This window comes from Bidens hawaiensis, unplaced genomic scaffold (genome assembly GCF_021521415.1).
Source record: "Bidens hawaiensis isolate Kalapana, Puna unplaced genomic scaffold, B.hawaiensis_p1.1 tig00003307_1, whole genome shotgun sequence".
Classification (NCBI taxonomy): domain Eukaryota; kingdom Viridiplantae; phylum Streptophyta; class Magnoliopsida; order Asterales; family Asteraceae; genus Bidens; species Bidens hawaiensis.
In genome coordinates, this window is record NW_027491184.1 from 1,567,563 (window position 1) to 1,584,945 (window position 17,383).

Sequence of the window (17,383 nt, forward strand, 5' to 3'; positions counted from 1 at the left end):
CAGCTCCGGCACTGTCTTTACCCAGCCGTTCATGTTGAAATTCATTACGAACTAGTCGTAAGAGCTGGGGAGAGAGTTGAGGATGAAATCCGCTGCCATCTCATCGGACAGGGGATAATCAAGTTTCTTAAGCTGATCGATGTGCCCCTTCATCTTTAAGACATGCGCACTGACAGGTGACCTTTCTTCCATCTTGCAGCTAATAAGTTGTTTCATGGTGACGTACCGTTCCTGACGGGCTTGTTTCCGGAACATGCCCTTGAGTTTCTCCAGCATCTCATAGGAAACAATGTCTTCTAAGCCTTTAGCAGGCTTAGAAGTCATGGTGGCTAGCATAATGCAGGAGGCCTCAGCCGAGTCATCCCTATTCTTGTAAAGAGTTTTTCGAGCAGTGGCTGTGTTGTTTTCAGGCTCAGTTGGAACAGGTCCATCAAGAACATACAGGCGCTTTGCCATGGTGAGAACAAGTCTCAAGTAGCGTTGTCATTCGATGAAGTTGGTACCGTTCAATTTATCCTTCTCAAGGATAGTCTTAAGGGCGTAGGGTGTGATTTCATTTGAAGACATCTGATTAAAAAGTAAATTTAATTAGTATTTTCGATGTAGTAGTCCTATTATTAATGACCCAATAACATTAATGAAATAGGAGTATGAGAATCTGGCTTCCAGTTATTAAAGGCAGCTATAGCACACAACATTAATAATTGGTTAGGCAGACTGACAACGATTGTCAATTGTGAATAGAGCACAACTCTCGGTTATGAGGCCTATAGAGACAACGATTGCCTGTATAGATACGTTTAGCCTCATCTTTGCCCACTTTAAGTCTCCAGACAGCTTTAGCACGTAACAAGAGAGTAAAGTAATAGTTTTCCTAGTACACTGACGTGTGAAGGCGCCGGATGTGTCAACGAAACGCTTTCACCTTGATAGGATAGGCTAGAAAACAAGTGCGGTGCTTTAGCTCCAAACACTCGAAATTTTTGAAGTATGCCTCAACTATTGGTTTTAAATTGGGATTAATTTTATATTTACCAATTAGAGTAAAATTTAAATTTTATTGTATTTATTATCGGGACAAAATTGATAAACCCTTTCATCTCTTAGGACACTTAGTTTTAAATAACCTATTAAAAACAAAGTTTGTCGCAATACGGCTAACCAATTTTAAGTTAATAGAAATCTATTAAGTTATTAGTTTTGGAAATCAAAACGTTTTTAATTTGCAAAACATAATGGTTAATAAAAAATGTTTATTTTACCAATTTTATTTGGTATTAAGTTGGTGATATTATAAACCTATTATAAACAATCCAAGCAACCAAAATAGCAAATAATAATATGCAAATCCTTATGGCCAAAAGGTGATCGGTCTCGCTAGAGCCAATTAGGGAGACTGATCGGGTCAATGGGTTCACAACACAAAACAACCACAAGGTGGACTTCAAGGTTCATCCCGTCATCTTGTCTGAACTCCCACTAACTCCAAGAATTCCTTGAACTCGTCCTCGGTTATCATCGCGTCTTCTTTATTACAAATTTATAAACTAACAACAATTTTCCCTATTACAAATTCAAACCATCCAATATGGCTAAAAGAAAACCAAAAAATAAAATAATAACCGATTACAAATTTGAACCATCCATATGGCCAAATAACAAACTCAACAACCAAAAAAACATAGGTCGGGACCAGATTTACATATTCAAAATAAATAAATTTCGGGTCTTTTTGAATTGGTCAAATAAAATAAAAAAAACTTTGAACAAATCTAAAATTACCCGAAAACTGATCTGGATCTATAAACTTTAAACAATTTAAAGTTTAAGATGTAGATCCGGTTTAAACCCGGGATCGACTCGCACGTTGTAACCGAGGCTCTGATACCACTGTTGGGTTCCAGTGGTGATCAGTCAATGGTTTAACAATTAAAACCCGGTTTAATTATATTAGTTTCATAATTATTAATCACATTAATAATTGAATACGCAGTGGAATATAAAACGAGTAATCACCATTTAACGGAACTTTACAGGATCCGGTTACAAACAATACGAGTACGAGTCAAAATAATAATACTAACGCCATTATTTAATAGTACCTTAGTTAATAAATAACCGGTTGAGACACCGAGGTTCAACGAACGACGCTAGTTGACGAATAAGTAACAGGACAGTGGCGGCGACAACCTTTGATGGTAGCGGCGGCGTATTCCAATCAGCGGCATCATGAAACAAGGGCAACAAGTGGCGGCGCGGGGAACGGCGCGGTAATTGTGTTGCGGTGATGTTCGGCTTTTAAAATGATATATTCAGTTGTTTTCCTTTTGTGAATAACCCAAGACACCAACAATTGGAATTGAGCTCCATGTTATTTGGAGATTGGTGGCGGCAGTACTTATTTTCTCAAAAAGCAGTTCACCAATTTTAGGTTTTATTATTATATATAAGTATATAATTATAAAAACCTAACTGGGCCTCCAAAGTCTAACTCGTTTAAAGCCAAACAAGTTTATTTGCTTAGTAAATAAACTATAACACTTATAACCATTATAAATGTTAATTCCATCATAGTTATATTCGTCATTTACCTATTAAACAATGTAAGCTGATTTTTATGTTCGTTGTCCAAGGTGTAACTCTCACGGGACACAACCCGATCGGTCACGTTGACTTAAACGAACATGTCCATATTTATGATATTTTAACGATTTTTAATATTTTTGGGGTGTAGCATGTCACAAGTTTTACCTGGTTAGTTATGTGCTTATTTATAAATCGATTCACAACTAGCTAACCTGTTAATACTATTCTTGCATATTGTTTATGATTATACGTGAACTTGCTTGCAACGTGTTTACTATTCTTATGGTGGAAGTTACGCAAATGCATAGACATAGTGGGAGGGTCAGACGGGACGTACCTACGCCGTCTAACGTTACGACTTCGGTTGTTCGCAAGGTGGTTCTTATTTCCCTATTACTACGGCCTCGGATAAAGGAACGAGAGGACGACATTAATTGATTTCATTTACTTTACGCTTGAATATTTATTATATTACGAATGATGAATCGTGCCATTCATATATATGTATACTTAAAAAACTTATGAAAACTCACCAACTTAATTGTTGACAAATATATTATTTTCAACGTGCTACAGGTTGAATCGATGGCATGCTAAGGATGAAGATCATTAATATACCCTAGGATATTTGAATAAATAACTTATTTATTGTTTTGATGAAGTGTTTCTTTTTATTTTTAATTATGAATAATTGTGTACTTGTTACGTTACGAAATGAAATGATATAAATATTGCAGCTTTAACAGTGTTACGAGCTTTGAGTGATCTGTACGTTACACCCAGGCGTATTCCGCTTAAAGCCGGGATCTTACAGATTGGTTGTAAAGCCGTAACTATACGATAGTTTGTTAGACGTACCGGCCTAGTATAGCTATAGTTTATTTTATGGCCCCGAATTACATGTATACCATATGTGCTACGTGCCCGCACTTTTATTAAAAGTTCATTCATACGCTCGAATTTATTATGTTTTATAGCTTCAACTATACACATATTCACGCACAAACCCCAAGGCTTATGCCTAAACAATTTATTTTATTTTTATCTATTTATTTATTAAAAAACTATTTTCAATCCTGTTAAAGATGGTTCAACATGACGGGTATGTCGTAACGGTAAGGGTGACACACTTGTTTTTCAAACCCTTGACATTATGGTTCTTAAACATAATGATAAGCAATGCCCATAAATCCCAATCAGAAGCGGGACCCAGTTACATACCTGGATGGTTCGAAAAGGGTGCTGGAACTTATTAGGCCAAATCATACCACGCAAAAGTCATACGAACCATAACTTTAAGTCGTCAAACATGGCCATTTTCCTTTGTGAATAGAGAATATTTGCACTCCTGCTCTTAAATTGCGTACAAGTCATGGTGGTAAAGGAATATCCTGATTTCAATATAATTTTCATGTGATTTAAGCATTATCAATTTTTTCTTTTATTCAAAAGGTTTAAGTATTCCACTTCTCAAAATCTTCACTAGATAACTAATGCACGTAGTATTCTCTTTTCAGCATATCTACTCATTACCTTTTACGCCCCGCAAGAAACTCCAGTCGTAAGATGACATCCTAGATCACTAAGAAGCTGGCTGCTGTGCTCCCGGAAATGGTGGCTTAACTGCACCAAACCATTGCTTCCAATTCGAACTTAGCCACTCCGCGCTCGAACTCCAACTCTTGTCGTTACAAGATCTTCACCGATTGGAAACCTCTCGAGTTTGATGGCTCTGAAGGTTCCACTGCCCTACTACAATGGTACCGAGGTATGGAGAGTACTTTCCTCCATATCGAATGTCCCAGGGACAGGAAGACACGCTTTTCTTCAAGTGTCTTTGAAAAAAGAGCATTAACTTGGTGGGTTCAAGAAAAATCCACATGTGGTGCTGATGTAGCCATGGCTTTGCCATGGGAAGAACTTAAGGTAGAATTGAGGTGGAATTTTGGAATCTTAAGAAAGAGGGAGGTGATAACGCTACTTACACCGCTCGCTTCAATGAGCTTAGCGTCTTGGTGTCACATCTTGTCACTCCTTTGACAACCACGTTAAGGCGGGAACCCTCAAAGGCAGCAAGAAGACTATTGAGAAAACTGATGCCGAATCTTCTAAAGAGGTCAAGGCCGAAGCCACACCCAAACCAAACCGGAACAACAACAAACACCACTCCAGGAAACGAAAGCAAAACTAGGCCTTAACCCAACAAAACCCATCTCAACCTCAATACAAAGAAACCCAAACCCAAAACCTTCAAGCTCCACCCCAAAAGAAACATTACAACAGACCACACCCGTTCTGCCAAATTTGCCAACGACACCAACAACTCGACATCCCTTGCGACAATGAAACCATTGTGGCCATTAGGGGCACCTAGTAGGCGCATTTTTTGAATTCATGTATACCAAACCAACCCTCCCCAAACCACCCCTCACTCCCCACTCTTTCAACCAAAACCGTGTTTTAACTCAAGCTCAACCCATTGCTCAAGCTTACCCTACCCCTCGAACATGTTTCAATTGTGGAGATCCTAGTCATTTCCTCAACATGTGTCATCGACTCACATATCAAGTCCAAATGGCCGCTCCGCCTATGTACCCTGCTCAAGCATATCAAGTTATGGCCTTTTAACCAGCTCCGCAACTTATGGCAAACCAAGTTGTTCAACCGGTTCAAACCAATCAAGCCTCGACTTCTCAAGCTACACCAGATGTCCCCAACGCTCGCGGGACGGCATTCGTGATGAATGCAAATCAAGCCAAGCATAACAATGATGTGGTGAACGGTGCGTTCTTGGTTAATAACGATTATGCATCCATTTTATTAGATACCGGTTCCAATATGAGTTTTATGTTATTTGATTTTGAGTCTGTGCTTTAGTCGTCTCGTTCTAAACTCGAAAGTTCCTCTACGGTTGAAGTCGCGAATGGTAAAACTATCTTGATTGACTCGGTTATTCGTGGTTGTACTCTAAATCTCAACGACTATGATGTTTCTATAGATCCCGTTCCTATGCAACTTGGAAATAATAGGCATGGATTTGTTAGCTCAACACCGTGCCGAAATCGTGTGCTTTGAGGGGTATATTCGAATTCCTCTAGATGGCGATCAGATTTTGCGTATTTTCGGCAAAAAGCCTTCCAAGGGGCTCAAGCTTATGTCGTGCACTCAAGACCAAAAATACTTACGTAAAAAGTATGTGGATTTCCTTGTCAACGTCTTGGAAAAGAAACAAGTAAAGAAGACATTCGGTAGTTCGCGATTATCGCGAAGTTTTCCTTGAAGATGTTTCTTGTTTACCTCCTACTCGTGAAGTCGAGTTTTGTGTTGATCTTGTGCCTGGTACGAACCCCGTCGCCAAAGCTCCTTATCATCTCGCACCATGGGAAATGCAAGAGCTAGCGAGTCAATTCCAAGAATTCTCTAGCAAAGGTTTCATTCACCCAAGTTCGTAACGTTGGGGCACACCTATTTTTTTCGTAAAAAAGAAGGATAGTTCCTTTCGAATGTGTATTGATTGTCGTGAACTCAATAAACTCACGATTAATAACCATTACCCTTTGCCTAGAATTGATGAACTTTTCGATAAAATTCAAGGCGCATCTTGCTTTTCAAAAACCGATCTTCGTTCGGGTTATCACCAATTGCGCGTTCATGAGGATGATATACCCAAAACCGCTTTTCGAACTCGTTACGGTCACTATGAATTTATGGTTATGCCTTTCGGCTTGACTAATGCCCCTGCGGTGTTTATGGGCCTCATGAACCGAGTATTCAAGCCTTATCTTGATAAGTTCCTTATCGTGTTCATCGACGACCTTCTCTTTTACTCAAAATCTAAAGTTGAGCATGAAAAACATTTGTATGATATCCTCTTGTTGTTGAAGAAAGAAAAACATTTTGCCAAGTTTTGCAAACATAAGTTTTGTTTAAATAAAGTCCAATTCCTTGGCCATATCGTTAACAAAAAAGATATTCATGTTGATCCCATTAAAATCGAAGCAGTTAAAAATTAGAAAACCCTGACTTCACCAACGGAAGTTCGATCCTTTCTTGGTCTCGCTGGTTATTACCGTCGTTTCATTTTTAACTTTTCCAAAATCTCTTTACCCCTCACCGCCTTAACTCATAAGGGAAAACCTTATGATTCAGGGACTAAGTAAGACGAAGCTTTTCAAACCATGAAGGGTATTCTTTGCAACGCTCCTATCCTAGCCCTTCCCGAAGGGAAGGAGATTTTGTTGTCTATTGTGATGCCTCGAATCAAGGTCTCGGATGCGTTCTCATGCAACGAGGAAAGGTCATCGCCTATGCCTCATAACAACTTATGGTTCATGAAAAGAATTATACGACACACGACCTTGAGCTCAATGTTGTTGTATTCGCGTTTAAAATTTGGAGACACTATTTGTATGGAACGAAATATGTGGTATTCACCAACCACAAGAATATCCAACACATTTTTTACCAAAGAGATTTAAACATGAGGCAACGACGATGGGTTGAACTTTTAAGTGACTACGATTGCGAAATATGTTACCATCCTAGTAAATCAAACATAGTAGCTGATGCCCTTAGTCCCTTAGTCGAAAAACCCATGTCAAACGCATTCTTCTTCTAAGCGTTGTTATCCAAACGGATATTCAGCTACGTATCTTTGAGGCCCAACATATATCCGTTACTGAAGGCAATATGTACAAAGAGATGTCGTGCGGTGCTGAACTCCAATTCGAAACCAAGCGTGATGGTTTGCTCTGTTTTCTTAACCGCCTTTGGGTCCCAGATTGTGACAATCTTCTCACATTTATAATGGAAGAAGCTAACAAGTCAAGATATTTCATCCACCCTGGTGCGTATAAAATGTATTTGGACCATCGAACTACTTTTTGGTGGCCCATCATGATGAAAGAAATCGCTATCTATGTCGGAAAATGTTTAGCATGTGCTAAGGTAAAAGCCTAGCATCAAAAGCCTGCTGGTTTGCTCGTGCAACCTTTTATTCCAGTCTTGAAGTGGGAGAACATTAGCATGAACTTCGTCATAAAACTTCCAATCACAAAAAGGCAGCATGATAGCATTTGGGTAATCATAGATCGATTAACCAAATTAGCTCATTTCATTCCCATTCGGGAAAAGCATTCGATCGAGTAGCTCACTCAAATATATGTCAACGATATTTTTTGTCGCTTCGTTTCTCATTTTTGGAATTCGCTTAAAACCTCATTGGGATCCCGCCTAGACCTCAGCACCGCTTATCATCCTCAAACGGATGGTCTGTCTGAAAGAACCATTCAAACCCTTGAGGACATGCTAAGAACTTGATTTTGGTGGTAATTGGGATACTCATCTTCTGTTGGTTGAGTTTTCATGCAATAATAGTTATCATTTGAACATCAAAATGGCTCAATTCGAAGCGCTCTACGGCCGTAAATGTCGTTCTCCTATTTGTTGGAATGAGATCGGTGAGACTCATCTCACTAGACCCGAAATGGTTCAAGATACCACCGGAAAACTAGCTCAAATTCGCAATAATCTACTTACTTCTAGAAGTCATAAAAAATCTTGCACTGATAAGAGACGACGACCCTTGGAATTCAAAGTCGACGTCCTTATCCTCCTCAAGGTTTCACCTTGGGAAGGAGTACTACGTTTTGGTATGAAGGGTAAACTAGCCTCCCGTTTTGTTAGTCCTTTCAAAATCCTTGAACGAGTAAGTGTTGTTGCTTATCGTCTCGAGCTCCCGCAAGAGCCTCAAGGCATCTATCCTGTGTTTCATCTTTCGAACCTTTGAAAGTGTCTAGATGAAGAGAACCTTCATATCCCTCTCAACGAGGTACGTATCGATAAGACAGTGCACTTTGTTGAGAGACTGGTGGAAATAGTGGATCAAATGGATAAGGAAACCAAGCGTAGCCGAATCCCTTTGGTCAAGGTTCGTTGGTAATCTAAGTGCGGTGCAGAAGTCCCTTGGGAACGTGAAGACCAAATGAAGTCTAAGTATCTACATCTTTTTGCTACGGATGTTAATTCCTAATTTCGGGAAAAAATTTATTAAAAGTTAGGAATGTTGTGACATTTGTCGAGTTCGGTGTCGTGTTTACGTACGTTTTATTACCCATTTGTATTCGGATCTTCATATTTAATATTAAAAACGTCCAATTATTAATTATGTTATTCGGTTTATCTTTATTGTTTTACTTATGCGTGACTTGTTGTAATATAAATTATAATCGTTTAAAATATCTATTATGTGCACTTTTAACCCCTACACTATATTGTTTGCCACAATTGAGCATCAAACCAAACTAAAGGGACTAGATGGCAATTTAAACAATAATATTTTTGTTTCCCTCCTCTTCCCTCCTACTCCCCATCGCACCAACAGCCCCACCCCCCTTATTTCCAATTTTATTTATTCTATTAACCCATAAATCACTGGATTTGAATAATTAGTTTGAACCTTAACAAGCACACTCCATCTCATTATATATTATAGTATAACGCGTAAATTGACAGCTAATTCGTATCGGATTGAATCAATTTCGTTAACTAGGGCCGCAGACCGATTTGACCCTATAACCCTATAAATATTCAACAAAAATGCAATTAAACAAGCGAAAACCACCTTCTTACAATCCCGAACATAAACCGTAAGACAATTGCGACTAACAAACTGTTATTGATCTCGTTTGAATTTGCTTTCTGGACGCAACTCTCATCTCGTCGTTTGTTATCTTTTGCAGCTCGTTTAAGGTAATTGAAAGGTCCTCCATGGTCGGTTTTTAGTAAGGATTAAAATCCCTATGTCAATTCCATGTGACAGAGGGCAAATGATCTTGAATTGGGATTGTTTTCGTTTTAGGGTTCTTATGGTTTAAGGGTTAACTGGAATGAAGGGTTATATAATTTTGATTTCATAAACTAAATGAATCTGCCACTGGCTCAGTTGGCCAGCGCACTTGGTGTATAATCATGACTAGACTAGGGGCGCGAGTTCGAACCCGCCTGCTCCGGTTTTTGGTATTTTTTTTCCTATTATTTCTTTCATTTTTATTATTATTTGTTTAATCAAATGTATTATTTTTACTTAAAACTTTAATTATATTAACGACTAACAATATTAACACTTGTTTAACGAACCAAACACTATTAAACATTCTATAATAAATTCTCGTTAAATGTTTACGAGTATATATGTATATATACATATATATTTAATCAATTAAAAATATATACATTTTTTCTATAACAATAACAATTATAATAATAATAATAATAACAACGACATTTAAGATATTTAAAATTTATAATACACAAATTTTATCAGAATCCCTTAACGATCCCAAATATATTATAAACCCGTGTTTGCTCCTATGTTAGTTCGTTTACATTGTTTTAGATATTTATTTTTGTATATACTTTAATAACTAGGAAAATTGTAGGGACTTATAGCGGAACCATCTAGTTTCTTTAATCATTATCATCTCCTCGTTACTGTATTCCCTTTTCCAAGTGAGTTCTTCATAACCACATTTTAACGCTTTTAAATATTTTTTGGGTGTAGCATGTCAAAAGTTTTACCTGGTTAGTTATGTGATTATTTATAAACTGATTCATAATTAGCGTACATGTTAATACTATTCTTGCATATTGTTTATGATTATACGTGAACTAACTTGCAACGTGTTTACTATTCATATGGTGGAAGTTACGCAAACCCATACACATAGTGGGAGGGTCCGACGGGACGTACCTACACCGTCTAACGTTACGACTTCAGTTGCTCATAAGGTGGTTCTCATTTACCCTATTACTACGGCCTCGGCTAAAGGAACGAGAGGACGACATTAATTGATTTCATTTACTTTACACTTGAATATTTATTACATTACGAATGTAATCGTGCCTTTCATATATATGTATACTCAAAAAAACATATGAAAACAAACCAACTTAATTGTTGACAAATACATTATTTTCAACATGCTACAGGTTGAATCGATGGCATGCTAAGGATGAAGATCATTAGTATACCCTAGGATATTTGAATAAATAACTTATTTATTGTTTTGATGAAGTGTTTCTTTTTATTTTAAATTATGAGTAACTGTGTACTTGTTAAGTTACAAAATGAAATGATATAATTATTGGGGCTTTAATAGTGTTACGAGCTATGAGTGATCTGTATATTACACCCGGGCATATTCCGCTTAAATCCGTGGTGTTACATTGGTGGTGGGCGGCGAGAAGTAATGGTGGTATTGGTGGTGGCTGTGGTGGGCAGCGGTGGCGATGGGCAGGAGCGATTTTTGGTGGTGGCATGTCACTCCCTAACCTAAGGCGGAAATGCCGGGGTGCGAACTGATTGCTCAAAGCTTTTCATAGGCTACTATCATGCAATTTTTAAATGAAAATATCTATTAATTAAAATTCAATTATCAAATAAATCAAATAAAAACAAGTACATAATTCATACAACAATACAAATTTTATATTTCTTGATTAGAATATTCTTATAACTAAATTATTCACTAAGTCTTCACCAACCTGGATTAAATTTTGAGTAAAGATATGACCTAAAATGATCGTAAGGAAGATTGGAATCTTCTCAACCTCCATGATAATCGCTAAGTATGGAACCGGTCACACCTGAGACATCCGAACAGGGTTTTACTTAGCCGGGCATGATATTTTGTCTATCGGGAAGGGTTACCTTCTTGAATTCTTATTTAGTGTTAACCCGAGTAGGGTTCACTACATCTAGCAGAGTTGTTCTTACCGAGCAAGGTTTGATTAATAATGTGGAATCTGGGCAATCTTGTTGAAAGTTATCAAAGTACACTTTCCGAGCAAGTTCAACTCAGAGCAAGCTACAGTGTATCGAGCACACTATGGTTGCTAAATAAGTTATCTACCAAATTAGTTGGAGGGATTGTTGAAGAACATTATGGTAGTAGGATCATGTCGGGCAAAGTCTGATAAAGTCAAGAATATTGAAGTCTACCAGGTGAGTAGTTTCCTTAGTGAAATACTCTTTAAGTGAATTCTACCCGGAGAACTGTACCCGAGCATACTTCAAGGTTACCAAGTCTAAAGGAAGGCAAAGAACAAAGTCTGTTCGGAAAAGTTTAATGCTACAAGGCCTACCTGGAAGACTTGTTTTACACTTAGTATAGTTTTAAATATGTTTTAATCCTTAGGGCTTCTAAAAGGAATGACAGCTGTCAGGAAGTGGCAGGCCTATAAAAGGGATAATGTTGGGCATGCCTCCAGATGGTGACAAGACGGAATACGGATTAGCCTTTACACTTTTCAGATAAGATCGAATATTCCTTTGTGAGTGTGATGGCTGTCCTCGGTTTTCATTGATTTTACATTCCGACAAGAAACCCTAATATATTATCATTTGTATGACTTGCTTTATATAAATGGAAATATTTTGAGTTATTGTTCGTGTCTGTTACCATTATTAACTTATTAGCAACAAAACTTGTTTGTTTCTGATTCCGCCGTTAACAAACAAAAATCTTTCCTTATTTAGCAATCCGTCATTAACCTTCTTGTCGACACAATATGCGTGGGTTATGACATTGTTATTGATTAGAGAGTGATTATAAGGGACCGACAAGTGGTATTAGAGCTTGTTGATTGCTGATTTCGATGATTTGTTGCTGATTGAAGATCTGAAGAAGAACAATGACGTAAGCAAAGCACTGTTCCATTAGAGAGTGACGTCAGCTGCTCTGTTTTCTTCATTTCTGTCCAGATCTATAAAAACCGGTGTTTTCTTTTTCTTATTTCAGTTAAAGTTTACATCTTTATTGTCATTTCTTATTCCAATCGGACCAGATTCATCAAATCTGAGGGTTTGATAAACAGATCAGATTATTTTCAACTGAAAACTTAATTTTTACTCTTTTTCTGTTTTTCAAACTATCAAAATGGCTGGTCTTGAAGAAACAGAAGTGTCTACAAACAAAATACCTAGACTTTATGGACATGAAAACTTTACCAAATGGAAAGTTCTATATGAAGCGGCTTTTTGCTACAACGATGTAGACATGTGGGTATCAATAAAAAATGAACCACAAGCCGAGGATAGTCCAGCTACTAGTGTTGTAAGAGATAGGTTGAGGAAAGCGGATGACAGGGCCTTGGCAATGATAAAGCTATGACTATCTTGGGAAATACTTACCAAGGTTGCACAACATGCCACCGCAAAGGCAATGTATGATGTAGTTCTTGAAATGTGACGGTAACACTAAGCTCAAGAAAATAAAGAAGCAAAGGATCAAGCAACAGCTTGAGAAGTTTAAGTACAAAGATAGAGAAAGGTTGAAGTCCATCCTTGAGAGATTCTTGGCAATTGTGAATGACCTCCGAACAACTAATTATGTCATGACTGATTTTGATCTGAATACCAAGTTGCTCAAATCAATGTCTAAGGAATGGTACACTACGTGCAAATTCATCCTCTAAAAGCCCAATTTCAATTATCTGAAAGTGGATGATGTAGTGTGCTTCTTTCAGGCTGCAGAAATTGAAATGGTTGAAAATGAGATGATCAAAGAAGGAAAGCCCTGTTTGAATGTTTCTAATGCATTGATTGCACCAATGGGAAACTTGTCCACCAAGAAATTAAGGAACCAACAAAACATGTTAATGACATACCTGGGTCATTTGTTGGAGGTAGCTCAAGTCATGGAAATCAGACAAGATTCAATGTCCAACTCATTGAAGAAACTGACACTGCCTCAATGGCAGGTGGACATGTTCCATACCATGGTGAAAACTGTGGTCAAGCTAATGACACTCAAGAATTATTCTCAATGTTCACTGAATCATATAATGCATTTGTAGCTAAAAACCTAATCCACACAAGTGTCATCCAAGATGACTTCGAGCAAATAGATGCTGATGACCTTGAGGATATGGGTTTGAAATGGCAAGCTGCAATGCTAGCACTGAGAAGCAAAAGGCTATTCAATAGAACTGGCAGATCATTGGTCTCTCGGCTAAATGAAAGGATTGGATTTGACAAGCCAAGGCTATTTGTTACAACTGTGAATAGCATGGACACTTTGCTAGAGAATGTAATCAGCCTAGAAACTTTCAAGCCAATTAATTTCAAAATCAACAGCCAAGAAACCAAATGCAATATCAACAGAATTTTTAGCAAAATCAGAACAAAAACAATAACTTCAACAACAACAACAACAATCCCAACTTTAACAACTTCAACAATAACAAAAACAATCCCAAATTTAACAACTTTCAACAGCCCCAAATGACACATCAACAAGTTGTTCCTCAAAATCAAAACTACCAAGGAAACCAATTCCCTCAAGCTACTCAAAACAACCTCAACAGACCCAATCAAACTCAACCAAGAAATCAAGGGAATGTAGCTCCTGCTGCACAACAAGATTGTGATTTTGACTGGAGTAATCATGAAGATGACATCAAAGTTGCTAATGTTGCATTTATGGCAAATATTGAGAATGAAGTTGGAACATCATATTCTCAGGTACAAACATCTATCACTGACTTACATGAAATATTTACTGCTTTTAATATGAAAATTGGCAAGCTAGAGACTGAGTGTTTTAGAAAACAAAGCATCATAAATGGGTATGAAGCATGTGATGCTGTTAGTGAAGAGAAGATCAGAAATTTAGAAGATGATTGTGTGAGTAGCTACAGAGCTCAAGAAAGGTATTGCACTGAAATTGAAGGGTTAAAGAAGATGTTAATTGAAGCAAAGGTGAAGAACACTAAGCTGGAAAATAATAATGAGTTTTTAAAGAATTTGGTCACCACAGGAAACATATGTGGGATTCTGAACCAAATTAGTGAGAAAGAAAAGTATAAAGTAGTTCCACCTCCATTCAATAACAACTTTTTACCTAAAGTTGACAAAGAAAAGAGGGATAGTTATCTCAAGCAGTTTAGATAAGTGTTTGAAGACAAAAAGGAGTTTGTTGATATATATAAGAAGGTTGAAATGAATGAAGACAGAGAATATGTTGTGAAGGAAGAAGTGAAAGAAGATAAATCAATTGGAAATCAAGTATCTAAAGATGACTTTGACTCTGAAGATCTACATGATGAAGATTTAAGTGACTTGAGTGATCAAATCACTGATGAAGAAATTAAAGCTGGTAAAAAAGGAAGAAGGTACAAGAAACCAGATTCAATTGAAAAGCTGCCACAACTGCCACCAGTGACACCCAAGATTAAGAAAATGAATGAATGACTTAGAAAAGAACATGTGACTTTTGACATATGTGAAAGATCTAAAGTCAGCTATAATGCAGTAAAACCTCCAAGCAAGGCAATGCTGCAAAGAATCAAAGGTAACAACAAGAAGAAAGTGGCTGAACAGTTGTATGTGAAAACTTCATTCCAATTTACCCATTATTTTCAAGTCATGAAGTATTTGATATCGGGGAAGTGGAAACCATGGATGAGTATGAAAAGAGACAATCAAGGCACAAGGGAAGCCTATATGAAGAGCCATTAAATATGAAGAAAATTATGTTTATCAACGGAAAGGTTAAAAGAAATGATATCAAGATTGATGAATTTGTTTCTTTCTCAATTGACTTTGATGGTATGAAGATTCAAAAGACACTTGTAGTTGATCCACCAAGACCAAGTGAAAGGTTTAAGAAAGGAGCTAACGATGAAAAATTCAAAGGAAAAGTGTGGTGCAAAATATATGATGAGTATGGTCAACACACTGACACATGCAATGATAGACTCAACTTTAAACCTTTCCATGTTCCAATTGAGACAAAGTTTGGACAAGACTTTGTTCTCTATAAATTGAAATATGAAGAATACTTGGGAAAGGGGAAGGTAAATGGTAATGGGAAGAAAAAGGAGTCTGATTAGTCAGTTGTAAAAGAGAAGAAAGTTGAAGTAAGATTGAGAAAACCATTTGATAAGCAAAACAGAAGAAGTCAATCTCCCAAGAAGACTGAGTATGAAAAGAAAAATAATTTCCAACCATTGAGAATCATTCCCAAAAATGACACAAAATCAGTAAAGTCTGATGTTTCTCAAGGATCTTCAAACAATTAAAAGAAAAGAAACAAGGGTGTTCTTCCTAGAAAGAAACCTACTGAATTAACTGGAGATGAGAAATTCTTGCTGAAAAATGGTTATGAATCAAAGTTGAAAACGAAGAGGAGACATGTGTGGATGTGAGAGACTTTTCAAGCAAGAAAGACTATGTTGTTCAAGAAAGTAACACTGAAGATTCTGAGTATGAAAGCACAACTTCATTTGTGAAAACTCCAAGAGAGTGTGGATATGAAACTGATGATTCAGATCACATAGAAATTATTCATGAAGAACCTGAACCCATATCACTTACTCCTTGTGCTGCCATTAAAATTGAGTCTGATGATTTGCAAGTTGAAGTAGCTTGCACTTCATCATCAAACTAATCACTTTCATTGTATTGTGTAGGAACAGTCCACTACACTAAATGAAGTATGGTATTTGGACAGTGGATGTTCTAGGCACATGACTAGTGACAAGAGGTCACTTGTCAACTATGAAGAGAAGTTTGAGGGACCAGTGGCATTTGGAATTGATGAGAATGGTAGAAAAATTGTTGGAAAGAAATTTTGACTAATGGCAAAGTTACTTTTGACAATGTGTTCTATGTTGAAGGGCTTCAATATAATCTTTTAAGCGAATCCCAGATTTGTGATAAAGGTTACAAAGTTGGCTTTGATTATTCTCACTGTTTCATCTTAAGGCCTGAGTATGTTATTCCACCTAACATGATCATGATGATGGCCACAAGAAATGGAAATTTGTATGAACTAAACATGAAGGATGCGGTTTCTAGGGGTGGCACGTGCTTTGTTTCTAAAGCCACTGAAAATGAGTCAAAGCTGTGGCATAGGAAACTCTGCCATGTTAATCTGAAGAATATGAATAAGTTAGTCAAGGGTGAGCACGCCATTGGCTTACCTACAAGAGAGTTTAAATTGGATGACAACTGTGTCTCATGTCAGAAGGGAAAGCAGCACAAGTCTTCTCACAAGACTAAGCTCATTAACTCAATTGATCAAGTGCTTGAAATGCTTCACATGGATCTCTTTGGTCCTGTGAGTGTACGAAGTATTGGAAAGAAAAGATGCTATCTAGTAATCATTGATGATTATTCAAGATATACTTCGGTTTATTTCATAAATACCAAGGATGAGGCTGCTGAATTCATTATGAAATGTATTAACAGAGTGGAGAATCAATTGAATAAAAGGGTTTAGGTGATGAGAAGTGACAATGGTACTGAATTCAAGAATGGAGTGATTGACGAATTTTACAACAACAAAGGAATACTCAACAATTCTCAGCTCCTAGAACTCCTGAACAAAAAGGTGCTGATGAGATAAGAAATAGAACACTTATTGAAGCAGCAAGAACCATGCTTGCTGATGCTAATATACCTGTCACATTTTAGCCAGAAGCAATTAACACATCATGCTATGTTCAGAACAGGGTATTGATAAACAAAAGTCACAACAAGACTCCATATGAAATATTCTACAACAGAAAACCCTATATAATGTTTTTCAAATCATTTGGATGCAAATGCTCTCTGTTGAACACAAAGGATTACTTGAACAAGTTTCAATCCAAATCCTTAGACACTTTCTTTGTAGGTTATTCTACACACTCAAAGGCCTACAGAGTGTATGTGAATGATCATTTGGTTGTTATTGAGTCCTCAGATGTAGTTTTCAATGAAAACCAATTCAACAAAGTTGAGGGTGCATCA